This window comes from Malaclemys terrapin, chromosome 3, assembly GCF_027887155.1.
Source record: "Malaclemys terrapin pileata isolate rMalTer1 chromosome 3, rMalTer1.hap1, whole genome shotgun sequence".
Classification (NCBI taxonomy): domain Eukaryota; kingdom Metazoa; phylum Chordata; order Testudines; family Emydidae; genus Malaclemys; species Malaclemys terrapin.
In genome coordinates, this window is record NC_071507.1 from 183,005,019 (window position 1) to 183,031,186 (window position 26,168).

Genomic DNA, 26,168 nt, shown 5'->3' on the forward strand with positions numbered 1-26,168 from the left:
ATTACAAATATGTAATCATTCAGGAAAGATAGTAATAGATTTGTTTTTCCTTTTCCCATTACCAAACTGTTATTCCACTTAATTTGATCATTAGGTCACCTGGCTCAATACGTGACACTTGTGCAGGCCCCACAGAGTTGTCTTAACATCTTACCCTTTTGTCAATAACAACTAAAAGTTCTCAAGTCCTTTTAGACAGTAGCACAACGTCTGTGTATATGACATGTGGTACTTACCCAAAAAGCTCCAGGACCTTTAATGAACCACTTTGCTTCCACCAACTTCTCATTCATAATTTCTGATCTATACTCTGAAGATATAAATGTTCAATAATGCACAATATGTTTCTATCAACATTGTGTTATTTAGTAGGGATGGGAAAAAGTAGGGGTGATTTTGCTCGTACAAAAACAAATGTGTGGTGATTTGATTACTGTCTTCATTTTATCTGACTAACTCAAATTTGATGTCTTAAATAAGTTGTTCCTCTTCTGGCTCATGATAGTAAATTATGGTCAGAAAAGTGCCATTCTAACTACCCACAGATGTAAGCCTGGCACTCCAAAGCTATTCTTACATTTATATTCCTGCTTTAAAGTTTATAAAGCTGTTAAATGTAATTCCAGCAGAACTGCAATAAAATTTATGACCATGTCTGTCTGCTGATAAATAAATGTTTTGCATCATAAATTAGACTTAGGAATATCTGGAAATAGAGTGTTGTGGTCCCGGTTGACAGACAACTTGAACACATTAGCACCAGAACCAGTGGTGGATAAGCCACTGGGCCAACAGGGCCTGTGCACAGGGGCCCCAGCCAATTGGGGGACCCTGGAAAAATGGGCACCCTTGCATGCCCACCTGCTCCGTCTGCTCAGTGCTCCTGCCAGGGAGTAGGGTTGGGGCATAGGGGTTGCCCCGCCCTGCCCCCATTCCCTGGCTGGAGCGCGGGGGGGAGGAAGGGGGAGGACGGAGGACACTGCAGGCGAAAGGGGTGGGGAGGGGCCCACACTTGCTCTGGCCCAGGGGCTCCACCAAACCCTAATTCACCCCTGGCCAGGACACTCTCTTTGGGCATGATGTGATAAAGTTAGACAGCATTTAGAACTCCTGCTTTTTGTGGAAACAAAAGTGGTCATGATTAATTATTATGATTATTTTATTATTTATTTGGTATGCAAATAACAATTGAATGTTTTTTAGAAATCTCAAAATTGGTTTGAAATCGCAAATATACAGGATCTTGATGTCACACATATATAGCATTGTCTCCCAGCTTTCTAAAATGCATAGGCAAAATCAGCCTCTGTATTAAGAGTAGCCAGCTAAAGATGATGCTGGTAGGAAGTGGAAAATGCTTGGAAGAACTTGCTTCTTCTATAACATAACCCAGTTACAAGGGCATCTGCCCTTGGATTGCTAAGTTGGTTCATAACCTGGGGGTGCTTTTCTGCCCCAATGCTACTGGAAGCCCAGTTAACCATGGTGGTAAATCCCTCCAAACATGTCTATCTGGAACTCACCAAAAGATTGCGCTCATTCCTATTCCTTTGATCTTTGCACGGCAACTCAAATCTAGGAGTGCAGCCACTCACAATTGAAAAGCTTCAATTAGTACAAAATGGAGCAACATAGCTTACCATGAATTCATTACTCCAGTGCTCTTGTTTCTGCACTGGCTTCCATTTAATAAAGAGTCCAGTTCACTTTCATTGCCATGATATTTAAAACCAGCCATGGGTATGGACTTCAGTAATTGAGAGATTGCCATTTCCTCCATGATCAGGAGCTCCTATGACATTTACATTCCACCACAACTATATAACTGCAGGACCTTTACAGGTGTTGGACCCAGACTACAGAGCTCACTTCTCGAAGATGGTAGAAAGACCATGGGCGTCACTATTTCAGAACGAAATGCAAACCCCACCTCTGTGATTTGGCTCCCCCACAATGAAGTCTTTACTCACAGATACAACACATAATTAAAAAAATACTAAAACTTTTTCTCTTAAAGGCAGGGAAGGAAGAACGAGAGAGGTGCTATTGTTCACTGTTTTTTTCAAATATGGGAAGTTCTCTGATATGATGGATGGATCCACAGTCACTTTCACACACTTTCATTCTGTCATCCATTTTTTTCTTCACTCTCAAAGTCAAGTGTGGGAGGTCAAAAAGGTCAGGAAGCCAAGAGAGCTGTTCCTGTAGATGAGATGGGACAGAGTGGACTTAGATGCCTGAAAAGAAGCCATCTATAGAATACTAGAGGTGACACTGCCATGCAATAGGCTAGCTCGGAGCAGCAGAGTCCCAAAGCAAGGACAGCTGTACTCTTCACTTGCCCAAAATTGTGAGAGGAGAGTAAACAGACTAGCCCTGCATCCTATGTTAGGAACTTGCACACCAGGCTAAATGCCATGTCACTTAGCAGCCCAGTCTAGGCCTTCACCTGTACCCTTAAGATCTGTGTCTGTCATATAGACCATATTCCATTGCTAGCATGGCTACCAACACTAGGAGGCATTTATCATGTCTTCAACCACCTGAAGCTTTGACATGACAGATATACACATCAGACCAGATCCTAGGCTGGTGTAAATTGGTGTAACTGAGGTTTGATCCCACCATAACCAAATCATAGCAAAATTCCAAAATCCCACTTGAAAGATGACTATACAACTGTACCACAAAACCATAGTTCAAAGGTCACCGCAGGTCAGTGCCACCAGCATGTCTTGAAGAACACATATTATATTAGGAGCCACATCATTTTGTATATCTTCAGGCTAGGGAATGTAATAAATGAGAGGGAGTAATAAAAAAGTGGTTAAAAAGAGACATACATCAAAGTATCAGACACCATGGAATTCCCCAGAGGGATGTACAGAAGAATGATTACACTGCTCTACAGCCAAAATGCTTCTGAAATAAATGTAGTCAAACTTTACTAATTCTGGGTCACTGAGAACGAAAATGATGCTTAAAATTGTTGATTGGCTCTAGTTTTCAAGATATGCTATTGGGTCAGTATATACAACCCTTGACTTGGGAATGGCGGAGGATAAGTGAGTTATAAAGGGAAGGGATCTCAATTTAAACCAGAAATGACTAAAATAAATCTTTGACTGGATCTATGAATAAATCTATGACTGGGAAGTGGGCTGTAGTCCACGAAAGCTTATGCTCTAATAAATTTGTTAGTCTCTAAGGTGCCACAAGTACTCCTGTTCTTCTTTTTGGGTTTGGACAGTACTTGCTTTTTAGGCAAAACAATGAATGATGCAATCTGAAGCTGGTATTGCGTCATATATGATATGAATTGCATCATGTTATTCCTAGAAGTCATGGATGATGCAATCATAATGAAGCTTACATCACTCTGCTGAGCAAATTGCCCTATATCAGCTCTAGAAATCATACAGTGTCCTGCTCTCTTATTTGTCAGTGTTTGATTTTGCAAAGGGACACATATCTGTTTAGCCAAAGTGAGCAGAGATGCCTCCTACTTGTGTGAACAGTGCAGATAACTTCTGCTATGTTTGTGGTGAAGTGACTTTTGCATCACAAAAGCGCAGTATAACCACTATGGTTAAGAAAGCCTATCACCTTTATTTTGGCTGCAAAATTGGAGATCAGGACAAGAGGTGGGCCCCACACATATTCTGCAACACTTGTGCAACAAATCTTCGCCAGTGGTTGAACAGGAAAAGGAAATCTATGCCTTTTGCAGTGCCAATGATTTGGAGAGAGCCAACAGATCATACCAGCAATTGTTACTTCTGCATGGTGCCTCCAGTAGGGAAAGGTGTGTCAAAAAAAGAAAAAGTGGACTGTGCATTATCCAAACATTCCATCAGCTATACGCCCAGTACCTCACGGAGAAGGACTGCCAGTTCTTGATGCACCAGAGTCATTCTCACTTGAGTCAGATGAGGAAGAGGAAGAGGATGAAACTTCTGGTCCTGAACCATCAATGTCACAGGACCCACATTTTCTCCCATCCTCCTCCTCTGAACCACACCTCATAACACAAGGTGAACTGAATGACCTTGTCAGAGATTTGGAACTACCCAAGAGTAAGGCAGAGTTGTTGGGCTCCAGACTACAGCAGTGGAATCTCCTGGCAGGTGATGTTAGGGTTTCCATGTTCTGTGACCGTCAAAAGGATCTTGTCCCATTCTTCTTCATGGAAGGTGATCTTGTAGCCTGCAACAACATCAATGGTGTGATGGCAGCCCTCAACATCATTCACGATCCAGATGAGTGGAGACTGTTCATTGATTCATCCAAGACGAGTCTTAAAGCTGTTTTACTGCATAATGGCAGTTGGTCATGCAGTCCATATGAAGAAAACCTATGACAACATGAAACAACTTTTGAGGTGCATAAACTATAACCAACATCAGTGGCAGCTTTGTGGCGATTTGAAGGTTGTTGCTGTCTTGCTTGGTCTGCAGACTGGATACACAAAGTACTGCTATTTTCTCTGCGAATGGAATAGTTGTGCAAGAGATTCCCACTACATCAAGAAAGATTGGCCACTCCGACAGTCATCGGAGCCTGGGAGGAAAAGTGTTCAGCATCCACCACTTGTTGAATTAAGGAAGATTTTGTTACCACCCTTACACATCAAGCTGGGTCTGATGAAGAACTTTGTCAAGGCCATTGACAAAACACAAGCAGCTTTCAAGTACCTCCGTGGAAAATTTCCAAGGTTAAGTGAAGCTAAGATAAAGGTAGGTGTCTTTGTTGGTCCTCAGATTCGTGAACTTCTTCGAGATGATGCATTTGACCGTGCACTGCGTGGCAAGGAAAAGATGGCATGGAAAGCCTTCCAGTTAGTGGCAATAAATTTTCTCGGAAACAACAAGGCAGACAACTACAGGTTGTTGGTGGAAAACCTCCTCAAGGCATACAAAAGCCTTGGTTGCAACATGTCACTAAAGATACATTTTTTGCACTCTCATCTAGATTTTTTTCCACCCAACTGCAGAGCAGTGAGCGACGAGCATGGCGAGCGATTTCACCAGGACATTGCAACAATGGAGAAATGCTATCAGGGCAAATGGAGCCCATCAATGCTTGCAGACTATTGCTGGACAGTGACAAGAGATGCTCCATTTAATGAATACAAGAGACAAGCCAAGAAGCACAGAGTAGACACTGAATAGGATTAAACTATGTACATAATACTTTTTTGCCTTTTGTTTCGTAATAAATCTTATTTATATAACCCTTTTGCTGATTTTTAAAGTGTTATATAAACAGGACAGGTGGAAATATTATCATGTAAAGCAAAATAAACACATGAAAAGACCTAGGTTTACAATTTATGATTAAAACTCTACTATCTACACAATATACATAGACATAAAATGTAAAAACTTAAATATCTTAGAAACAGTAGCCAATCAGTTGTTTTAATTGTCATATTTGAATTCAGCACATCAAAATACATAATAAATAGCACATTTTATCTCTGAAGCAGATGACTTCTCAAAAATTGTAGACCAGTGTTATATACCATATGGTGATAGGCAAACCTCAAGAGATTTGGAGATTTTAGTATAGATAAGACCCAAGCGTTTGCACTCCTATCAGAAACACCTAATTTCTTCCTCCTTTCTTCTTCTTATTTCTTTGTATCCTACCTACAGCTGAGTGAATACTGGAAATATTTTGTCTGTATGTAAAAGTCCGTTTTGATTTGACCATATTCACAAAACTTTCAGGATTGTTTTCCATAGCATTCAAGTGCTCAACCTTCAATGGTACAAATAAAAAACCCTAAATTAAAGATCAAGCACTCAAACATTTCAATGAAAGTGAATTTAAGATTGGATATTAAATTATTATTGTTGTAGCACTCCGAAGTCTCATTCAGGACAGGATCCCATTGTGGTAGGCACTGTACAAATGTATAGTAAATGACAGTCTTCACTCAGGTCAGATTAGCAGGGGCCTTGGGAAATTTTCACCTTCTTCTGCAATGCAGGGCGTAGGTCACAAGCTGGGATCATCTGGGTATATCTCACCAAATCATTTCCCTGCCTTGAGCACTGGTGCATCTTGGTAACATCTAGTCGCTGCCTATAATACACAGTAGTTTAATCTCCACAGTCCTGGTAGCTATAATACTTTTGTTTAATCCTGGTTATTAGACTCAATACAAAGGTAATTGGATGGGCTTTAGTGGTCTGTGATGTGCAGGAGATAAAACTAAATGATCTCTTCTGGCCCTAAACTCTATGACTCTATGATTCGATTATAGTCCTTGCCTGAAGGAACATGGGGCTGGAAGCACAAGAGAATTTAGGTGCCTAGAAAATCTCTGTGCTGGTGCCTAGGCTTATATACAATGAATTGGAGGAGATAGGCACCTTAGACACAAAAGCCAGTATGGTAGGTGGGGAACTGCATAAGCCACCCAATGGGAGATGCCAAACAGAAGGGTGGGGCTTAGCCCTGCCCCTTTCAGGGTGATAGGCGCCTGTCTCTGCTAGCAACTCTCATCTGTGAACATTCTTCTAGAATTAGGAACCTATGCAGTTTTAGCAAGAAGCTGGGGAGGAGGCGGATTTCCCTCATAACTTTCAGACCAGTGGCTAGGGTACTCACTTGAGATGTGGGAGATGCTTAGTTCAAGTCCCACCTGTGTTAGGATATATCTGCACCAGGGATTGGCAACCTTTGGCACGCGGCTCGCCAGGGTAAGCACCCTGGCAGGCTGGGATGGTTTGTTTACCTGCCGTGTCCGCAGGTTTGGCCGATTGCAGCTCCCACTGGCTGCGGTTTGCCGCTCCAGGCCAATGGGGGCTGCAGGAAACAGCGCGGGCTGAGGCATGTGCTGGCCGCTGCCTCCCGCTACAGCTGGTCCAGGTCAGCTAACTCAGATTTGCAAGGCTTGGACTTGGGGGCTGAAAAATTGCTGTGTAGAAGTTCAGGTTTGGGCTGGACCCTGCGAGGATGGCAGGTTCCAGAGCTCAGGCTCAACCCAAGCTCAAACTTCTACACAGCAATTTTTACCCCCACAGCCTGCACCAGCTGACCTGGGCCAGCTGTGGCCATGCCGTGGGTCTTTTATCCCTGTAGACATACCCTTAAAGGGTCTTTTGGGCTAGAAAGAGGGAGCAGAAGCATGAGAATGTCTCTGTAGCCTGGTCTTTAGAGAACTTATCCAGGATGTGGGTCCCCCTGCTCCAATGACTTTAACTGTTTATCTATAGTGCAACAGCTTCTATAGGAGACAGTAAGGGAGTCCTGCATCAGAATATCCCATCAGAATATCCCTTCTCCTCCTCAGGCAGAGAGTGGACCTGAATGGGGGTGGTCTCCCACATCGCAGTGAGCACCCTAACCACCAAGATACAAGTGAAGTCCTCCCTCCCTCCAGTTGTCTTGTGTGAACTCGCCAGAGAGGTCCGATCTGGTAGGCACTCTCTGAACACACCTACAGGATCAGGCCTCATACATGACTTAGACGGCCAAGTGCCTATCTTCCTCCTGTTTATGCATCTCTCTGGGGCTTAGGCAGGAGATAGGGATCTGGATGCCTAGAATGAGGCAGCCGTGCACGTGCTCAGAGCCAGAAACTTAGGTGCTGAGGGAAATTTTACTGCAAAAATGTGGGCGACAAGTGAGTTTAGGCACCTGCTGGGTTCAGTGACAGTTTTGTGCATTGCAGTGGAGCTTAAACGTGAGCCTTAGGCACCTAAAACAGGGACTTAGGTCCTTATCTTCTTGTGTGCATCCACCCCTTACAGTCTAAAAGAAAACAGGTGGCTAAAACACACAATCAGGCAAGAGATGTAGGGGAGGAGAGCTTGGTAACAAAAACCAAAAACCAAAAAAAAGATGCTTTAGCAAAGGCTATGCTGTCTCTGTGCATAATTTGTGTAACTTGCCACCTATCTACCTGCAATGAGATGGCAGTTTTCTGTATGAATCACAGCAAAGGTGTGTTTTAAGGAGAGATTTTGTGGGACATGGTTGCTTTAGAGAGTTTTATGATTCCTCCCCACCCCCTGTATTGAGCAGCATTGGACAAGAACATGAGGATGTTTGTGGGAGAAAATGGACAATCAGGGGATCCAGGCTCGCACAGTTTGGAGATCAAAGATGGAGAATGATGCTGTGACAAGGTAATAGGAAAGTTAGGTAAGACGGGGCTAAACTGTGAAAGGCTCAGAAGTTGACAAGAAGTTTGTGTTTGAAATCTTGCACTGCTCCTGCAGTGGAGGAGAGGGAGCCAATGGAGAAACTTAGGACCAGATATTTATTTGGGAGGAAATTTCAAAGATGCAAATATGTATTCAGCTTCTACGAACTTGCACATCTCCCCTGGTGTAAATCAGTGTTGCTCCACTGATGCCAAAGGAGCAATAGTGATTTACAGCAGCTGAGGATCTTGTCCTTACAGATGTGGGGTAATGTAGAGGGAACCAGGAAGATAACAATTTGTACTGTATGGATTAATTACATAAATCAGCCATTTAGGAAACAGAAACAATACCATTTGACTTATGTACCTAACTACTATAATGGGAATTGTGAATATTGATGCCGAATGATCTGCATCCCAGTAATTATTTACTGAAGACATCTGTGAATAATTTCAAATACTGAATAAATTCAAGAATTCTGCAGTTTCATCACAAACTGAAAATATGGCAATTGGGACTGAATATATATCCTTTTGTGAATTATTTACTCACTTCTCTTTCCCTTAAAAATTTTCTCCCCCACACTTGGGAGGTACTTATCTGAACCAATCCTTTAGTAATTCACCCATCTCTAGTAATACAGTCAATGAGCCAAATCCCACCTTCCACTGTATGATATCTGAACCGACTGACCAGCCAGCCACTTTCAGATTATACAGTCAAATCCATCCCTGAAGTACAAAGGGCCAAAGGGGATTCAGGGTTCCTTTCCCCAAACTGTGCAGGAACAGGTCGGGATTCCTACCTAGCACTCAAGACAGGCTCAGGCTACTGTGCAATGGGAGCAACATGGCTTCAAGGAAGAATGTCAAACTCTCAGCCAGTTATCTGACATGCAAATGTCTGTAGCATGTATTAGCTGGGGTCACACACTGCTACTCTTTCCCTTTGGCCAGCAGGATAGCTCTTGTAATGCTGCATACAGCACTAGTCACCCAACTATTGCAGCTCCTCTTGGTAATTTCAGGGCTTCACCAGCTAGACTAGTGGAGTTGCAGTGATTTGCTGAATTGAATGGTCTGGACTTGTTTCAACATATGGTCATGATGATAATACATATGTACAATGTATATGTATACCTAGTGTAGATCACATGCCTGCATTTATATGCCTACAGAATGCTACAAGAGACATTACAGGACTGTTCTTTTTTTGGGGGAGGGGGGCATATAGGCTATTTCTAACTACTATAAATCACAAACTTAAATAAATAATACTTTACAAAGATAGACAGAATACAGTTCTTCAGTGAACCTGGTTGCCAATTTTCTACCCAATTCCAAATCTTAACCTCTTGTTTATGAAAATAATTATTCTGTGGATTTCACAAACATAACAGGACACCCATATATTTAATATAAAATTCATTGATATAATGGACAGGACAGGTTAAAAGTTCCGATTGAATTAGCATAGCCCTCTGAGTTCTTAACAGGCACTGGAATGCAAGTAAGTGAGTTCATCAAAACTTAATCCTTTTTGTAACCATTCAGTCAGCTCTATTTTGGAAGGTGGCATGCCCTACTATACGCTTACTCTCATTCCAAGTAATAGATGTTTTTGTTTTGTTTTGTATGTTTTTTTTTAAATCTATAATTGTTGAATAAGATAGATACCTGCCTTTGAAATATATTGCTATGGGACATCTGACATACAGTTTTGAGTTAATTAATTATTAATACTTAATTATTAATGTTTCAAACCGATCTCCCTCAGTTTATTTTGTAAACTCAGCGCAGAATAATCTTATCAGCTGAATTTCCAAATGACTAGTGTTTCTATATTTCTTTACTGTTTGTTTTCAAGTGTTGATTTTTTTTAATAGCACAAGAGAGGAAAACAAATCACATCATACATTAACCCATAACCTTTTAAGCTATAGAAACAGACAGGTCTTTTTAGTGTTGACATTCTGCATGTGTAAGAAAAACTTATGTATGTAGATTTCTCTCACAAGAGCTTCAGGGCATAACCCAGACAGAGGAGCCATCACTTTTCCATTCTGCACCCAGGCTGCTGACAAAAGAATTGTGCAAATGAGCCTTTAAATCCTTAAATAGTCACTACACAATGCATGAAAGAATGCAGCACAGGACAAAGGGCAATATTCACAGTTTATCTCAGGGTGATGGATCTGAATCGACGCATGAACATGGTTTGTTATGGGATGGAGTAGGCTGCAAACCCCTACTGAGAACCCAGTGGCCACAGTCTGTAATGCAAACAGTCAGGCTAAGTCCTTAACAATTAGGGTAAATTGAACTGGCCATTATCTGAACTTCAACTTGTTCTCATGATTGATATGGGAAATGAAAAGTTGTATATATCTTTAGAAAGACTGCATGTTTCTTCCCTGTCTTAATGCTAGCAATATTTGAATGTAAAAATTCCTATTTACTAAAACTGATCCAGGTGACAATTGCATTTGCAGTAGCAGTTATTGATCTTCTGCTGTTCACCTGGATTTTTTTCTGTAGATGACAGGTTATTTTTAAAAGTGTATACAGAAAGTACATATATAGATGCAGACATTCTCTCTCTCTCTCGATATATATAAAACTTAAATTTTCAGAAGTGACTAGTAATTTAGGGAGCCTAGTTTGCCGAAATGGAGACATCTTAAAAGAGTTTGATTTTCAGAGAGTGGGTGCGCCTTTAAGAGGTTTCAGTTGGGTACCCAAAAATGTAGGCCATATATTAATATGAATATATAAATTTTACATACACACACTATTCGGTAAGCTTTTTAATTACCATTTATTAAAATAATATTGCAGGTTTTTGAACCATACAGAGTATAAAAGTAATAGTGAAGTAATTTATAATGGTAAAGCAAATGATAAAGCAAAAGTAAAAGTTTTTCAGTGTTCAAACTGAGGAGAAGTGATGGAATATGCCAATGCATTCTCAGTACACTCTCCCTTTTTCAACTGGCAAGAACTTATACAACACCACCCTAGAAAAAAACATCCACAAAGCATCTATTATCCACACATAATTGGGGTGAGAAGGGAGTGCTTACTTATGTCCTTATAGGCTTATTAAAAAAATCTTAGAGTGAACCAAATTTATTTTTGGTGAATATTGCACCAACTAAAATGCCAGGCTGTATAATGCAGGTAGCATTTTGGGAGACGTGATCTATGTGAGTACATATGATTTCACATAAAGACCTGCATGAAGGCCACCAGGACAGCCAATGAAACAGAGAGACTTCAAGAAACACTCTTCAAAGCAATCCAATGTATTCAGGAATACACTGCATTCAGGCTGGATGGATTTCCCTTTTGTCTACAGTCATCAGAGGCAAGTGACATCTTGAACGCCTCAAGAAGATTAAATAGCAAAGCTCAGTCGGAAGCTTAAAAAAAGAGAGAGAGAAAAGAAAAGGGCCAACTTGGCCATTATGGAACTGGTCCTTTCTTGTCTGTGAAAGAGCTTTCAATGAGTACTATTGGAAGAAGAAGGCCCAGATAAAGAATACAATGATGGATAGAAAGGGAGAACTCCGAGTGGAACCAGAGGGTGTGGGTTGCACTGAATGAAGGATTAGTGCAGCTTCACAGCAAAGAAAAGGGGAATCCTAGTCAAGATGAAAATGAGGAATTACTTTTTTGAGACTTCAGTTCACTGAGCAACAACAATGCATGATGGGAGGTACTTGACATAACACTCTTCCAGGCCATGTTTGCTCTCCATGTGGGACCTAAGAAAAAAACAACAACAGTGGCAACCAAAACAAAACAGATTTTAACCTGATAAAGTTAATTTAGATATTCTTTTATACAAATCTTGGAACTTTTTTTTATGTTGTATATCTGCTCACATAGCCAATCATATGTGGGAAATTAGCATGCCAGTTTTGCATACACTTGTGTGTCTCTAAATAATCCTGTCTTTTCTAAAAGGGTTTAAACCAACACATTTTTACTTCAGATGAGAGAAGAGGAAAGGTGCCTGCATTCTTGAACTGTTCCCAGCTACAAGAAATAACTGGCTTTTGCCATCCAGCACAGTGGTGAGGGAGTAAGGGGCATTTCAGACCCCTAGTTGTGCTTCAAATGGTTCCACAGTAGTCCAGCTTATCTTGAGTTAGGTAGGGCTCAGTGCAGATGTGAGGAGGGAATGGCTAAGCACCTACTTATGTATATGAATCTCATGTAAATAACCTCTTTGGGCCCCCACGAATTTCACTGCATGAATCCCTGTCCCTCTCTTTCCATACATAAGGAATCTGCTGTGCCAAGGTTGTATTACCCAGTGTGGTCCAGCCAAAATTGGAAAGGGGGCTGGGATACAGAGTCCCTGCAACATCTTATTTTACAAAAGTTACAGATGAAAAATTAACTCAGGGCAAGGAAGGTTAGGAGGGCTCTGTAGCTCTCTCCCCCTCATCCTGCAGCAGGGTGGGCTAGAATCCATCCAGGAAAAGAGAGACTTCCTTCAGCTGCTGCTGAAGCTACTGTCATAGCAATGGGCAACACAGATGAGTTGAGCTTCCTCACCCTCTTCCCCAGAGCCTCAGAAATTAGTCATGCAGCCTGGCCCCATCCCCAGGTGCAACCAGGTGGTGCAGAAGTCCCCACCGCTTCCTAGGGGAGAGGCAGAACCCACTGGCAGGCCAGAGGATTTCTCCAGATGTTGCTGGAAGAGCTGCAGTGGCAGGAATCAAATAACAACAAACATCTCCTGGGTCATTCAGACTCTTTAGCTGTCAATCAGTTGAAATGAACACACCCCTTTAACTGAGAGGTCACAGAGACACAACTTTCCCAATACCATTCTTCTGGGTCCTGCATAGCATATGAGACTACTGAGGTGTGAAGTCACAGGCTCCAACTCCGGATGCTATTACATGGCTACACAGATAGTTGAGTTTCCTTTTAGGGTGTCTGAAGGGCTCTGTGAACACAGGATAGTTGGAGGCATGCAGCTTTGGCTGGGGCTACCCCACAGAGCCAATACTCCTGGGTTGGAGTATTTTAAAAAGTTCCTATTATTCATGGATGGTCCTAAAGTCAAAATGATGTAACCTGGAGTAAATCTCTAACCCTGTCTGGGCCACACTTTTTCCTCACTTCTGTATGGTGAAACGGAGCTAATACTGATCTATCTGATAGAGAGGGTCAAGGTGGGTGAGATAATATCTTTTATTGCACCAACTTATGCTGGTGGAAAAGACAGAGATAAACTTTGGAGCTACCTCTTCAGGTCTGGGATAGGTAATTAGGGGGTCACAACTAAATACAAGGTGGAACAGATTGTTAAGCATAGGAATTAACAGATATTGAAAAGGCACAATTCAAAATGAAGTGGGCCATTAACACTTCTGCAGTCATAGAACAAAGGAGAATTAGTGAGTTGTAAAGAGATACAAAACCAGTATCCCTACTGAATCCCTGATTTTTAGTGTAGAGCAAAGTTATGAATTTAAGTTCTCAGGGTCTTCTTTTGAAGGTGTTGTGCAGGTTTTCTTTGAGGACAAGGACTGAGAGGTCAGCTGGAGTGATTATTTTGTGAAAAGTGTTTGATCACAGTGATAGGATATTTTTGTCTTTTATTATTTTTCTGTGTGAGTTGATTCAAGAGTGTAGTGATTGTCTGGTTTCACCCACATAGCTGTTGTTGGGACACGTGATGTACACCACATGTTGTGACAAACATGTGTAAGACCCATGGATCTTGAAAGGTGTGCTGTGGGGTGTATTGATCATCAGATAAGTAGAGATATGTCTGTAGGTTTTGCAGCTGTTGCTATAGCAGGGTCTAGTGCTGCTTTTGAGTTGGAGAGGTTGAGGGTTGTTTGAAGGCCAGAAGAGGGTGTTCAGGAAAGATTTTTTTCAGGATGTGGTCCCCATTAAGCATGGGTTGTAACTGTTTGATGATATCATGTATGGGTGCCAGTGTGGGATGGTAGGCTGCTAGGGGTCTGCAGCCAGTGTTGGTTTTTTGTTTGTTTGTTTTTTAGTATTGCAGCAGGTTTCCACAGGATATTTGGATGGCCTCCTCCATATGTGATCTACTTCTTTGGTGAAGTGAACTTATTTGGTAGAGGCAGAGTTTTAAGTGTATTAAGATATGTATCCCAGAGCATAGAGCATATTCTGTGGTATCTGAGTGCATGGATGACGATAACAGATTTATTGATGTGCCTGGGGTGATTACTGGATCTATGGAGCTAAGCGGGGTGACCTGAGGGTTTCTTGTGTATAGTTGTCTGCAGGGTTCTCTTGTTGAGGCTAATTGTGGTGCTCAGGAAGTTGATGCTGGTGTGAGAGTGTTCTAGAGAGAGTTTAATGGATTGGTGGTGGTCGTTGAAGTTGTGGTGGAAATCTAAGAGTGAGTTTAGGTCATTTATCCAGACAATGAAAATATCATTGATGTACTCAAGTATATAGTTGGTTTCATGATACATTTTCCCAGAAATTCTTCCTCAAGGGGGTCTGTGTAGAGGTTGTCATATTGGGGAGTTAACCTAGTACCCATGGCTGTTCCCATGGTTTGGACAGAGTGTTTCTTGTTGAATTTAAATTTCTTATGGGTGAGGATGGAATGGATGAGTTTGGAGATATGTTTGGGGTGAATATCTGGGTGTTGTCCTTTGTTTTGTAGATATTTGAGAAAGGCAGCGATGTCATCATGGTGAGGGATGATGGTGTACAGTGAAGTGAAATCCATGGTGTCAATTTTGTGGTTTTCTGAGGAAGTCAGTTGTGTCCTAGAGGAAACTGGCCGTTTGTGCGATGAGCGGTTTGAGGATGCTTTCTATGAGTCCTGATATTCCTTCAGTCAGAGTGCTGTGGCCACATAGGATGGGTCTGCCTTGGTTTTGTTTGTTTGTGTATCTTGTGTAGAAGGTCCCGGGGGGTTGGGGGGGAGGGGCGGCATTCTGGGGACGAGGTTGTAGATTTTCTTTTGGAGTTGTTTGGGGAAGGATTTGACATTATCCTCAAATTACTGTGTGAATTGCGGAGTGGGGTCTTCTTTGAGTTCTTTATAACAGGTGGTCTCAGAGAGTTGTCTGTTGGCCTCACTGGTGTAGTCATCACAGTTGAGGATTACGATGGTGCCTCCTTTGTCTGCTGGTTTGATCATTATCTGGTGGCTGGATTTCGGGGATGGTATGGATGTCCTCTTGGTGGTGGATAGATTGTGGTGGCTTTGATGTTTAACAGATTTGACAATTTTTTTTTCCCTGAAGCAATTGATGTAATGATCAATTGTGTGATTTTGTCCACTGTGGGGTCTCAAGTCAGATGATTCTCTTTTCTTATGATTGTCCATAGGGAAGTGGTAGTTGTGGGTGGTGTGGTCTTTGTCGTGAAATAATTCTTTGAGTTGGAATCATCAAAAGAATTATTTTAGTTCTCCGCATGTTCGTATGGTATCAGATTCTGTTGTGAGACAGAAATTCAGTTCCTTTGAGAAGACAGATAATTCAGCTCTAGTTTGGGGTAGTCTTGATAGGTTGGTGATATTGGGGTGTCATGTAGAGTCCATGTTGTGGGTCCTGATATCATGGTTTCTCCCTAAGGTGGTGTTCTGGGGGTTGTTGTGATTGGTTCCACTTTTTGTTTTTTGGAGCTGTAATCAGGTGTTTTTCATAGTTATTTTGGGTTTCCTGAATGATCTCCAGGTAGGTTTCCAGGCAGAGAGTGGAAGCGTGTGATAATTTCTTATTTGAATTGGTGCATTCTGGAGTATATGAGGTGCTGGAGATGGTTCCTCAGTTTTTCTGAAGTCTAACTGCATAACTGTTCTGCATATTTGGAGTTGTATGTAGTGGTCAAAGGGTTATAGAAGGTGAATCTTCTGGGGGTTATGTTTTCTTTCTTGCATTTTCTCAGGAAATAGATATTGCTGTTAAGTTTGACTTCTTTTTTATTCATGTTGTGGAGTTTCCATTTCAGATGGCAAAATTCAATATCTTCCATTGTTGTTTGCAGTGCTGTTGTAGCCAGATTGGTCCCAGGATATGAAAGAGACAAAGTGGGTGAGATAATATCTTTTATTGGACCAACTTCTGTTAGTGAGAGAGAGACAAAGAAAAGCTTTCAAGTTACACAAAGTTCTTCCTGAGGTCTGGGGAAGGTAATTAGCATGCTAATTAACTATGGCTGGACTGTATGACTACAATACAGGCTGGGCAAAGGGCAGCACGTAGTTGTGCTGTTGACTGAGTATGTCAAGAAGCAGATTGACTCTCAAAGTGACAGTCTTGTTCCTACTTTTCCCTTGTTCTGGGCAGAGGTTGGAGAGAGTAAGGGAGCGAGAGGGGAAGGTAAACTGCACTAGCTTGTGGTAAACTGCCACATCCTGTTTATGTGATGGTTTTGGTGTGTGGACAGGCACATTTGATTAGCAGGGGCAAGGCTCTGCCCACTCCCTGGATCTGCCTGCCAATGCCCTTCCCACTTGCACAGGAGTGGGAGGAGCAGGTTGATGGTGGCTGCTCTGCCTCCAATGTGCATAGGCTACAGTGGGGAGCCCATGCTAGGGAGTAAGGGTCTCATTAGTCCCCCTTCTTACCTGCATGGACATGAAGGAGTGCTCACAAGGGAGCCCTTAGTGAGTCAGTGGCTGTGCCCAAATTATATCCCGACTAATCCTGATGGGTTTGTAGTTTTATTTAAAAAGAAAAAAAAATTGTTTTCTCCTCTCCTTGTGAAATGAACCACTGTCTCTTCACACTGAATTCTCTTGACAGGTGAAATTATTATTACTATTCAGAATGTAGGAAAATTGGGAAACAAGTCATTGTTGAAGAAGGAAAACATAACAGTCTGGATTCTCAGCTGGTGCAAACTGGCATAGCTATATTGATCAGTTGTTGGGTTGAGTATGTGGATGCGTGGTGGTGTTGGTGGCCTGTGATATACAGGAGGTCAGACTAGATGATCTGGTTTCCCTTCTGGCCTTAAACTTTATGACTTCACTGGAGCTATGCTAATTTACCTCAGTTGAGGATCTATTGTTTTTAGAGGTAAATCCGTTTCCGATGAAATTTTGTGTATGATTACATTGTGTCTCTAAGGTTATTTACAAGGGCTCTGCATGTGTATTTCATTCCTACATTAACTACTTCTTTGAACTCTGAAGTAGTTTTTACTTATTTGTCCATTATTATCTACTCTGTTGGCTATAAATTGATCTGTACAAAGAATGCAGCACTTCATTGCAGTAGTTTACTTGGAAAAGAACAGTGTCATTTTCACCCTAAGGGAAAAATCCTGTTCAACGTACTACTATGAAATCAACTAGATTCTATAGGGACAAGTAGTGCAAATCAATGTAGCTTCATAACACCACTGATTTTAACGGGGCTATGCTGATTTACACCAGCTGAGGATATGGGGCATAGACTTCAAAAGAGAACTAGGTCCTTCCTTATTTTCAGACCACTGTAGGGAAGTTAATATGGAAGTATTTCCCAACTATAGAATTCTGAAGATTGATTTAAAAATTCTATAGAAAGGTGAGCATTCTGTATTCAAATCTGTAGGGCTCTTCCATCATGGCACTTGCTTGACAATGACACTTGCCTGCGTGCACTGTGTTCCTTCGATTTACAGCTCAATGTCCTGCCACCTGTATTTAAAGGTCATCTCATTCTTTGCCTTCTGTTGGTTCAGAGCCAGAGTAGTGGCATTGGTTGAGACATCAGACATCAGCCTTTCCCAGGGGGCTACTGCAATACAGCACAGTTTCATTCTTTACAGCAATTGCTATGTACAGGATATGCCTGACCTGCTGCTAATTATTGCTATTATAAACCATGAAATTTAATAATGTAGAGGGGGAAATCATTGGTCTTTTTTTCTTTCCTTTCGTTTTTAAACTTTTTTTGTGTCATAGCCATTGAGAAAATATAACAGCTGGTGATAATGCAGTGAAAAATAAAGAGCACCTGATAAATACGTACAGAAGAGAGGAGCATTTTCTCCTTAAACATGTTAACATTTTTCTTGCACACATTCAAAGATGTTGCATAGATGAGATATGTTCAATATTGAGACCACTGACCCTACCACCCACTCACCCACCCACCCAGCCATAATCCAGATATGTCAAAAGCAAGCATTTCCCAAGGTAGTTTATGTGCTTGATCGTGCACCAATGAAATCTAAGGGAATTTTGTCACTGACTTCAATGGCAGTATATGCAGGTCCTATAAGAGACAGTCAAATAGTTACCATATAAATTTGTTCCAGAGCTCACAGTTTCCCCAATAGTAAGAACTAGCATAGTTAGGGATGCTTCTGTTGAAATACCAGTTTTAGCCTCTAGGCCTTGCAGAATCCAGGGGCATTCTGTGAAGATTTAATTTGTTGATCATCAGTCCTTAAATTCTGCTGCATTTTTATTTTTAAAAATGTACAATGTGTTCAGCGCATTGCATGGTAGAAATCAAAATAAGCAATTCAATTGTATTAATAATAACTGAAATGATAAGTTTGAACTGTCCTAACTTATCGCAATTAACATTCAAAGCCACGAGGGTATACAGCAGAGTCAGGACAAGAGCTGGTCAAAAAAAGGAAAGTATTTTTCATGAACATTTTTTTAAGAAATGAAATTTGTTTTGCTGTGTTTGAAATTTTTCATAGAAATGAAAAAAGGGAAAAAAAAGTTCCCCCTTCGTCTCACTTTATTCCCCTTTACTTTTTCCATTTCCAATGGAAACTGAGAAAAAAAGAGGGGGAAGAAAGCAGAAAAGCAGGGGAAAAAACAAACAAAATCAAAAACAGGGGAAAAAATAGGTTTTTGTTTATATTTAGAACACACACACGCACATACATTCCTGTCATATCACTCTACAGGCTATTTTGTGTTAGTTTAATGCAAGTAATGTGATTATTCTAAAATTACAAGAATTTCCCCTTTCATATATATGGGATACTTCCATTAATTTTGGGATAATCACATCACTTGTGTTCAGCTAAAACAAAGTAGTCTGCAGAGTGGCATGACAGGAGTTAATGTGAAAATCTGACTTCTATTTGTAAGCACAGATAGCAAAGCAAATGCCAATTAAAACAGAATATATTCAAGTCCAAATGATTTTAAGCAGCATGATATAGCAAGCCATGTGTTATGTATATTACCCCAGAGTTTACTGAGATCCTCTCAGAGTACAAAAGTGCCACTGTGGATAAGATCTCATGGCCTGGGAAGTGTCTTTTACTGTGATTATAAAACAGGACAATTTAGGATAATGACATTTAAAATTGGATTTTGTTAAGATTTACCAGTAAAGAAGAAAATTTTAAAGAATATTTGTGAAAACAAGTATCAGAGTGGTAGCCGTGTTAGTTGTGAAAACAGTGGCTCCCTGTGCATGTACAAGAAGCCAGCTATAGCCGTGGTACCTGTGACGCCCTCTCTATGAGTCCCACCAGTGCAACTGACCTCTGTGGTTCTACAGGAGATGCCCAGTGGCAGCTCTCTAGGAGCTGTGCAGGAGTTGTGCTGAATCAATGCATCTGTCAGGAAATCCTGCCATGGCTAGCCCTCCATGGCTAGCACCGCACAATGTCTAGCTGTATCAACTGACTGTTAGCCCCCACAGTGGAATGCCTGATTTAGGCACGTGTGGTGCTGAAATTCTCATTCAATTGTAGTTTCCACTGTAAGGGACTGAATTCTGGCTGCCACTGTTTGGACCTAGGTCAGAATGTATTCTTATTTCCATGTACCCTTGCACAGTACATAGAACATTTGCACAAATTTCAGTGGGGCTGGGCAAATGTAACTCAGGGCACAATTTTGCATGATTATTTTAGACCAACAGGAGCTTCTTTTATATGAAAACGTGAGGACATTTCAAAATTGGCTTCTTACAGCTGCCATATGAAGAGTTGAGAGACTGTGAATTAGCAGTTTTAGCTCACAGTGTTTTGAACATCCTCTATTGTTTAGGTTTATATCCAATTTGTGATTTGTGATGTGGGTTGACACAAATGCAAAAATTCATACTAAAATTCAGTGAAAAAAACAACCGGATTTCACCTGATTTTAGGACAAAATTTATTACGACAGAGCCCCATGCACTCCCCTCGAGACTCTGTCCCCACAGCTGACTCAGGCTGCTCCTTAACGTTTCCTGTATATTTAGGGCATTCGACTAGAGCTGACTGGGACATTTTCAACTAAATGTTTGTTTTGTTTTGTTTTTTTGCGGAACCATGGTGCTTTGCCAAAGCCGAAATGTTTGCAGAGACATATTGATTTTGACTAAGTTTTTGATGGGAAGGTTCGTGAGGTCCAGCATGGTCAGTTCCAGAGAGAGAGAAAGAGAGAAAGAGAATGAATGTTTACACTGCAGCTGGGAACGTGGCTTCCAGCACAGAAAGACAAACAGATGCTAGTTCTGTTTGAGCTAGCACACCCAAAAAATAACAGAGTGGACATGGCAGCATCAGATAGTTGCCTGAGTATGGACTAGGGTAACCAGATAGCCAGTGTGAAAAACCAGGATGCTTTTTTTTCAGGGGGTATAGTTGTGTATATAACACAAAGCTCCTAATATCGGGACGGTCCTGATAATATCATGACGTCTGGTCACTTTAGTATGGACCCAGGGGATTGGGTGGGTTTGTACTTAAGTGGCTAGCCCATGCTGGTACCCCTGCTGCATTGTCCACACGTTTTTTTTAGCACGCTATCTCGAGCAGAGCTAGCGTGTGTCTGTGTGGAGCCATGATGGAAGGCTCCAATATAGACATTCCTTATTTAAAAACCTGACCTTTTAGATCTGAAAACAGACATTTCGACAGAGTTTCATTTCACAAAACCTTTAGAAACTTTAGAAAGGTTTTGATTTTATTTCCAATGTGGAATAAAAAGAAAATTTTGGAGTCTTGAAAGTTGTGAAATGGGATTTTCATTTCTACGTGAACTTTCCCTCCTCCTCCAATCATCTACAATATCTTTGAGAGAAAGACACTTAGCTTCTTCCCTCCCCTTCAACCTTTGTGGAGGCCTGCAAGGCAGGCTCACTCTCCATAATCCCTAGAAATAACCTTGTTGGAGAGCCTCAATTCTACCAAATTATGCTGCTGAGACATTGATGTTTGACTTCACTCTATCCCCAAAACTTCACAGTGCTGTTACAACTGCTGTCCTTCCCCTGACAGGTTCTAACCAGTAAAGACGGCTTTTCTTCTACACATAAAATCTTCAACAGCAAGGGGGAAGTGATGCCAGAGGGAAAGAGATCTGCTCTCTGAGGCCTTAATTTATCTGCTGTGTTCCCTGCATGTAGCAGCATGCTTATTCTGCAGGTATGTAACTAAAGCAGAAATATTCATGTGTTTCTAGTCTTCTGATTCTACAAGCAACACACTACTTTTGTGAGCTCATTTGAGATATTGGCATGTTCCACTTTCCATTTCATCATGAGACACTGACAGCTGTTTAATGGCCTTCATCACCATAGTAACTAAGCCCCTTTGCGTTCCTACTGGGCAGTAATATTTTGTAGCCCCTTGACAGTCTAACATGTCCTCTTCATTATTATTCCCCCTTTTCATACCTTAAAAGTTTGCTCCTTCATCAACTTCAACATTACTATGTGGCATAGTTCAACCCCTAGAATTGTCATAGACATTAGGAGCTCTCTTTCTTCACCAGTGCCATCAGCTGACTGACTCCTGCTTCCTTGATTTACTGATTGTCTTGCTCAGAGATTTTAAAGTCACATTAATCATGGCTGAAGCATCAATAATGGCTTCCATTTTGTGGATGATCTTAAGAAGAAAAACCTAGTTGGGAGATGGTATGATACTCCTACTGTCCAAGTTAGGCTTTTCAAAATGATAATAATAACAACTATCATTTATATAGTGTTTTATATGTTCAAAAGACTGTCAGACATTTATTAATTAATTCTCACAACATCCCTGTGAGTAACTACTATTATTCCCATTTTACAGATGTGGAAACTCTGAAAATGAAATGATTTACTCAGCACCACATAGTGAGTCAGTGTTAGAGCCGGGATTAGACTTGAGGATCTCCTGATTCCCAGCCCATGCCTGCAGACCACACTGCTTCTGAAAATGCTGCGAGATTCTGGGAGGCTTTCAGTCCCACCCGCTAAAAGGTGACGTATGGACTGGTTCATTATTTTTCTCTATTTTGGACTCATTTTATTTATATTCAGAAAATGTGCTTTAACTATGAGGTACCATGTATACGTTCTGTTCATATGGCCAGACATTCAAAACTCTGGCTAGCAGGGTTTGTTTGTTCACATACTTGCAGGCCACATTCATCAGCCCCTTCATCTTCATTCAGTAAAAAAGTGTGCCATTTTTCTCTGATCTAGAAAAATAGTAATGATTAATAATTATAAATAATACAGTTTCTAACAGGAAGTAAATTGGCCTCTTGCATTCAGTTGTATCATATTTTCACACTTCAAAGTGACAGGACGTGATCGGACACATCTAAGTGAAGAATAACTGACTCCTTGACAAGAACAAATTTGTTTTCAGTCATGTTTGACTGGGGGGAGATATCAATTCAGATAGCACTTTTTTACAGCCGAAAGATGATGTCAAACAGGTGTGAAAAGACAATTCAATCTGGACGGATCTCTGCCTTCTGTCAACAGGCCCAAAGCAATCCAAAAAGATTAGGATTTACATACATTTTCCAATATAATTTGGTGTAAAGAACCACACCTCAGAATTCAGATGATAAAAATATTCATAGAAATTATATAGCGTCACGTGTGCTAGAAAAACTTCTGGGCACTGCAGATCTTTCATTCCTGTATCCGTGTGCTGAGCTCACCCTAGCCCTCCAGCACACTGTGCGGGGTAGGTACACCCCATCACGGGAACTGGGTCACATATGGGGCGAAGAAGAGAAAAAGAACTGTATAGCAGTTTCTCAGGTCCTATGTTTGTGACCCTGACTACAAACATGGTAGTACAGCCTAGTGGCTGGGGTCAACAAATGGCCCTTCCACTCAGGGCAGCGTGGCCTAATGGTCAATGGGGTAGCCCACCTCTGTGGGGATTGTGTGGTCTATTGGCCCATTGGGGGAGTGGGGCATTACTTGGGGGGGAGGGGTTGGCACCCAGGGGAGGGGTACTCAGGCCCTCCCTGGTCCTCCGACTCCCAGCCCAGGGCTCTGGCTGTGGTGGGGGTGCTTGCCACCGAGTCAGCTGACCGGTTCTCCCTTTCACTCACCGGAGAATATTCTAAGTCCCCTGGGTTGTTTCCTCCCCTTTCTCCCTCAACGAAGCACCAGGTTCCCCCGGGTGTCTGGGGTCCTCCAATGGCCTAGCTCGGGGCTTGTCAGACAGTCTGGTGTCCATCTGGGCCTCTGTGTGCCTTGCTCCTGGGGTCAGGGCCTGCAGCCGCTCCCTGGGGGAGCCTGCAGTCTGTGTCCTCCCCCTTCAGCAGCCTGCCTAGACAGAGCTGGGCTGCTTTCCTTTATTCTCCTCCTCTAGGCTGAGCATGCTCAGCAGAATTGGAGGGGTGGGCTTCCTCAGCCTGCAAAGCACAGTTAACCCTTTTGAGGCTGGTGCAGGGTAGGTACACCCCGTCACACACAGGGACACCAGAATGAGAGTTGCACTGGCAATTGAGAAGTCAGCAGCAATTGCACCATAGAAGGCAATTGCACTGCAAGATTGTTACCAGTCAGTGGGAAATTATTTTGGAGTTGGAAAATCCACAGGGGGGTCCATTGTCATGCAAGTGTGTAGGGCCATTAATCATGTTCTGCTATTCAGCACCATGACTCTTGACCGTGCACAGGACATAGTGGATGGATTTGCACCAATAGGGGTTCCCAAACTGCGTGGGGGTAATAGACAGCACATATATCCCTATTTTGGCACCAGCCCACCTTGCCACAGAGTACATCAACAGAAAGGGCTACGTTTCTATGATTATGCAAGTGCTGGTGGATCACCAAGGATTCTTCACCACTATCAGTGTGGGCTACTCAGGGAAGGTGCATATTTAAGAACACAGGACTCTTTAGGAAGCTGCAAGCAGGGATATTCTTTCCCAGCAGGCAAATTACCACTGGTGATATTGAAATGTCAGTAGTGATCCAGTCTAGCCCTTGCTTGCGAACTCATACACTGGCTACTTCAACAGCATCAAGGAAAGATTCAGCTAGTGGTTCAGCAGGTGCAGAAGAATGACGGTTGAAAGTGCTTTTGGTAGATTGAAGGGATGCTGGTGGAGTTTACTCACAAGTTTGGATCTCAGTGAGAAAAAATCTCAAAGGTTATAGCTACATGTTGTGTGCTGCGTAATATATGTCAGGCAAAGGGGGAAAAGCTGCCACTGCGGGGGGGAGGGGCAGAGATGGAGTGGCTGTCTGCTAAGTTTGAATAGTCAGATATAAGGGCTATTATGAGAGCTCAGAATGGAGCTATGTGATTGCTGGAAAGCTTTGAAAGAGAATTTGAACAGTCAGCCACATTAATTCCTGTGCTTGACTGTGCTCTGGCCCTGAAGGTTTGTGGGCCGTTAGTAATTTTGTAGTGTTTGGTGTATTTGTACATATAACACTTTGTCTTTTAACAAATCTATGGATTATGTGGTTTTTGGTGTACATTTATAATTGTTACACTATGTGTTTCACTGAAACTATGAATTATGTGATGCTTGCTGGGTGTTTTGTTAAACCTATTAGTTCTGTGATGCTGTACACTTACCAGTACTGGGTGCTTTGAGTACTGCTATACATTCTGCAGTAGTGAACCTAATAAAGATGAATTTATTTTTTAAATAAAATTTTATTGAGTGACAAAAAAAGAAAAGAAAAGCAATGTGCATATAAAAAAGGGCAATAATATACAAACTTCTAGCATAAATTAACTGAACAGAACTTTAAAATTAGAAAGGCAGCAAAGGTTTTTGTCCATTTCTGTGCACAAATGCATTGCATTTTTGCTAAACATACACCAAACATGCCTCTCACAAGTCAATATATGTGGAGCTGTGGTTGTCCTTACAATCCTCCAGCATGGAGTGGAGGCTACAGCTGCGACATGATGCCACATGGAATTAAGCCTGGACACGTCCACATGACAAAGCCCTTTCTTTTGACTTAAAGGGCCCTTTAAACTGGTTTCTTTACTCCACCTCAGACGAGGGGATTAGCGCTAAAATCAGCCTTTGCGGGTCGGATTTGGGGTAGTGTGGACGGAATTCGACGTTATTGGCCTCCGGGAGCTATCCCGCAGTGCTTCATTGTGACCGCTCTGGACAGCACTCTCAACTCAGATGCACTGACCAGGTAGACAGGAAAAGCCCCACGAACTTTTGAATTTAATTTCCTGTTTGCCCAGCGTGGGGAGCACAGGTGACCATGGAGGGAGGGGGAAGCAAATGAATACAGAACAAATCTGGTCCATCTATTTTTTACATCTTAAGCTGGCAGCAGACGGTGCAGCATGACTGATAGCCCTCGGCATCTTCTGGGTGCTTGGCAGAAGATACTGTACTACGACTGCTAGCCATCATCGTCAAGACGGTTCAATAGAACTGCCGGCAGGACTGAGTCTCCAGGAGACAAAGCATGTCTGCCCAGGTGCCTATGATTGAACTGGAGTACGACAACGATGGATACCAGTCATAATACACCATCTACTGCCAAAAGGCAAGGGGCTGCTGCTGTGTAGCAATGCAGTACCACGTCTGCCGGCACCCAGATGACATATGATGATGGTGAGCTGAGCTGAGCGGCTCCATGCTTGCCATGGTATGTTGTCTGCACAGGTAACCCAGGTAAAAAGGCGCAAATCGATTGTCTGCCATTGCTCTGATGGAGGGGGAGGGGCCTGATGGCATGTACCCAGAACCCCCCGCGACACTGTTTTGCATCATCAGGCATTGGGATCTCAACCCAGAATTCCAATGGGCGGCGGAGACTGCGAGAACTGTGGGATAGCTACCCACAGTGCAACGCTC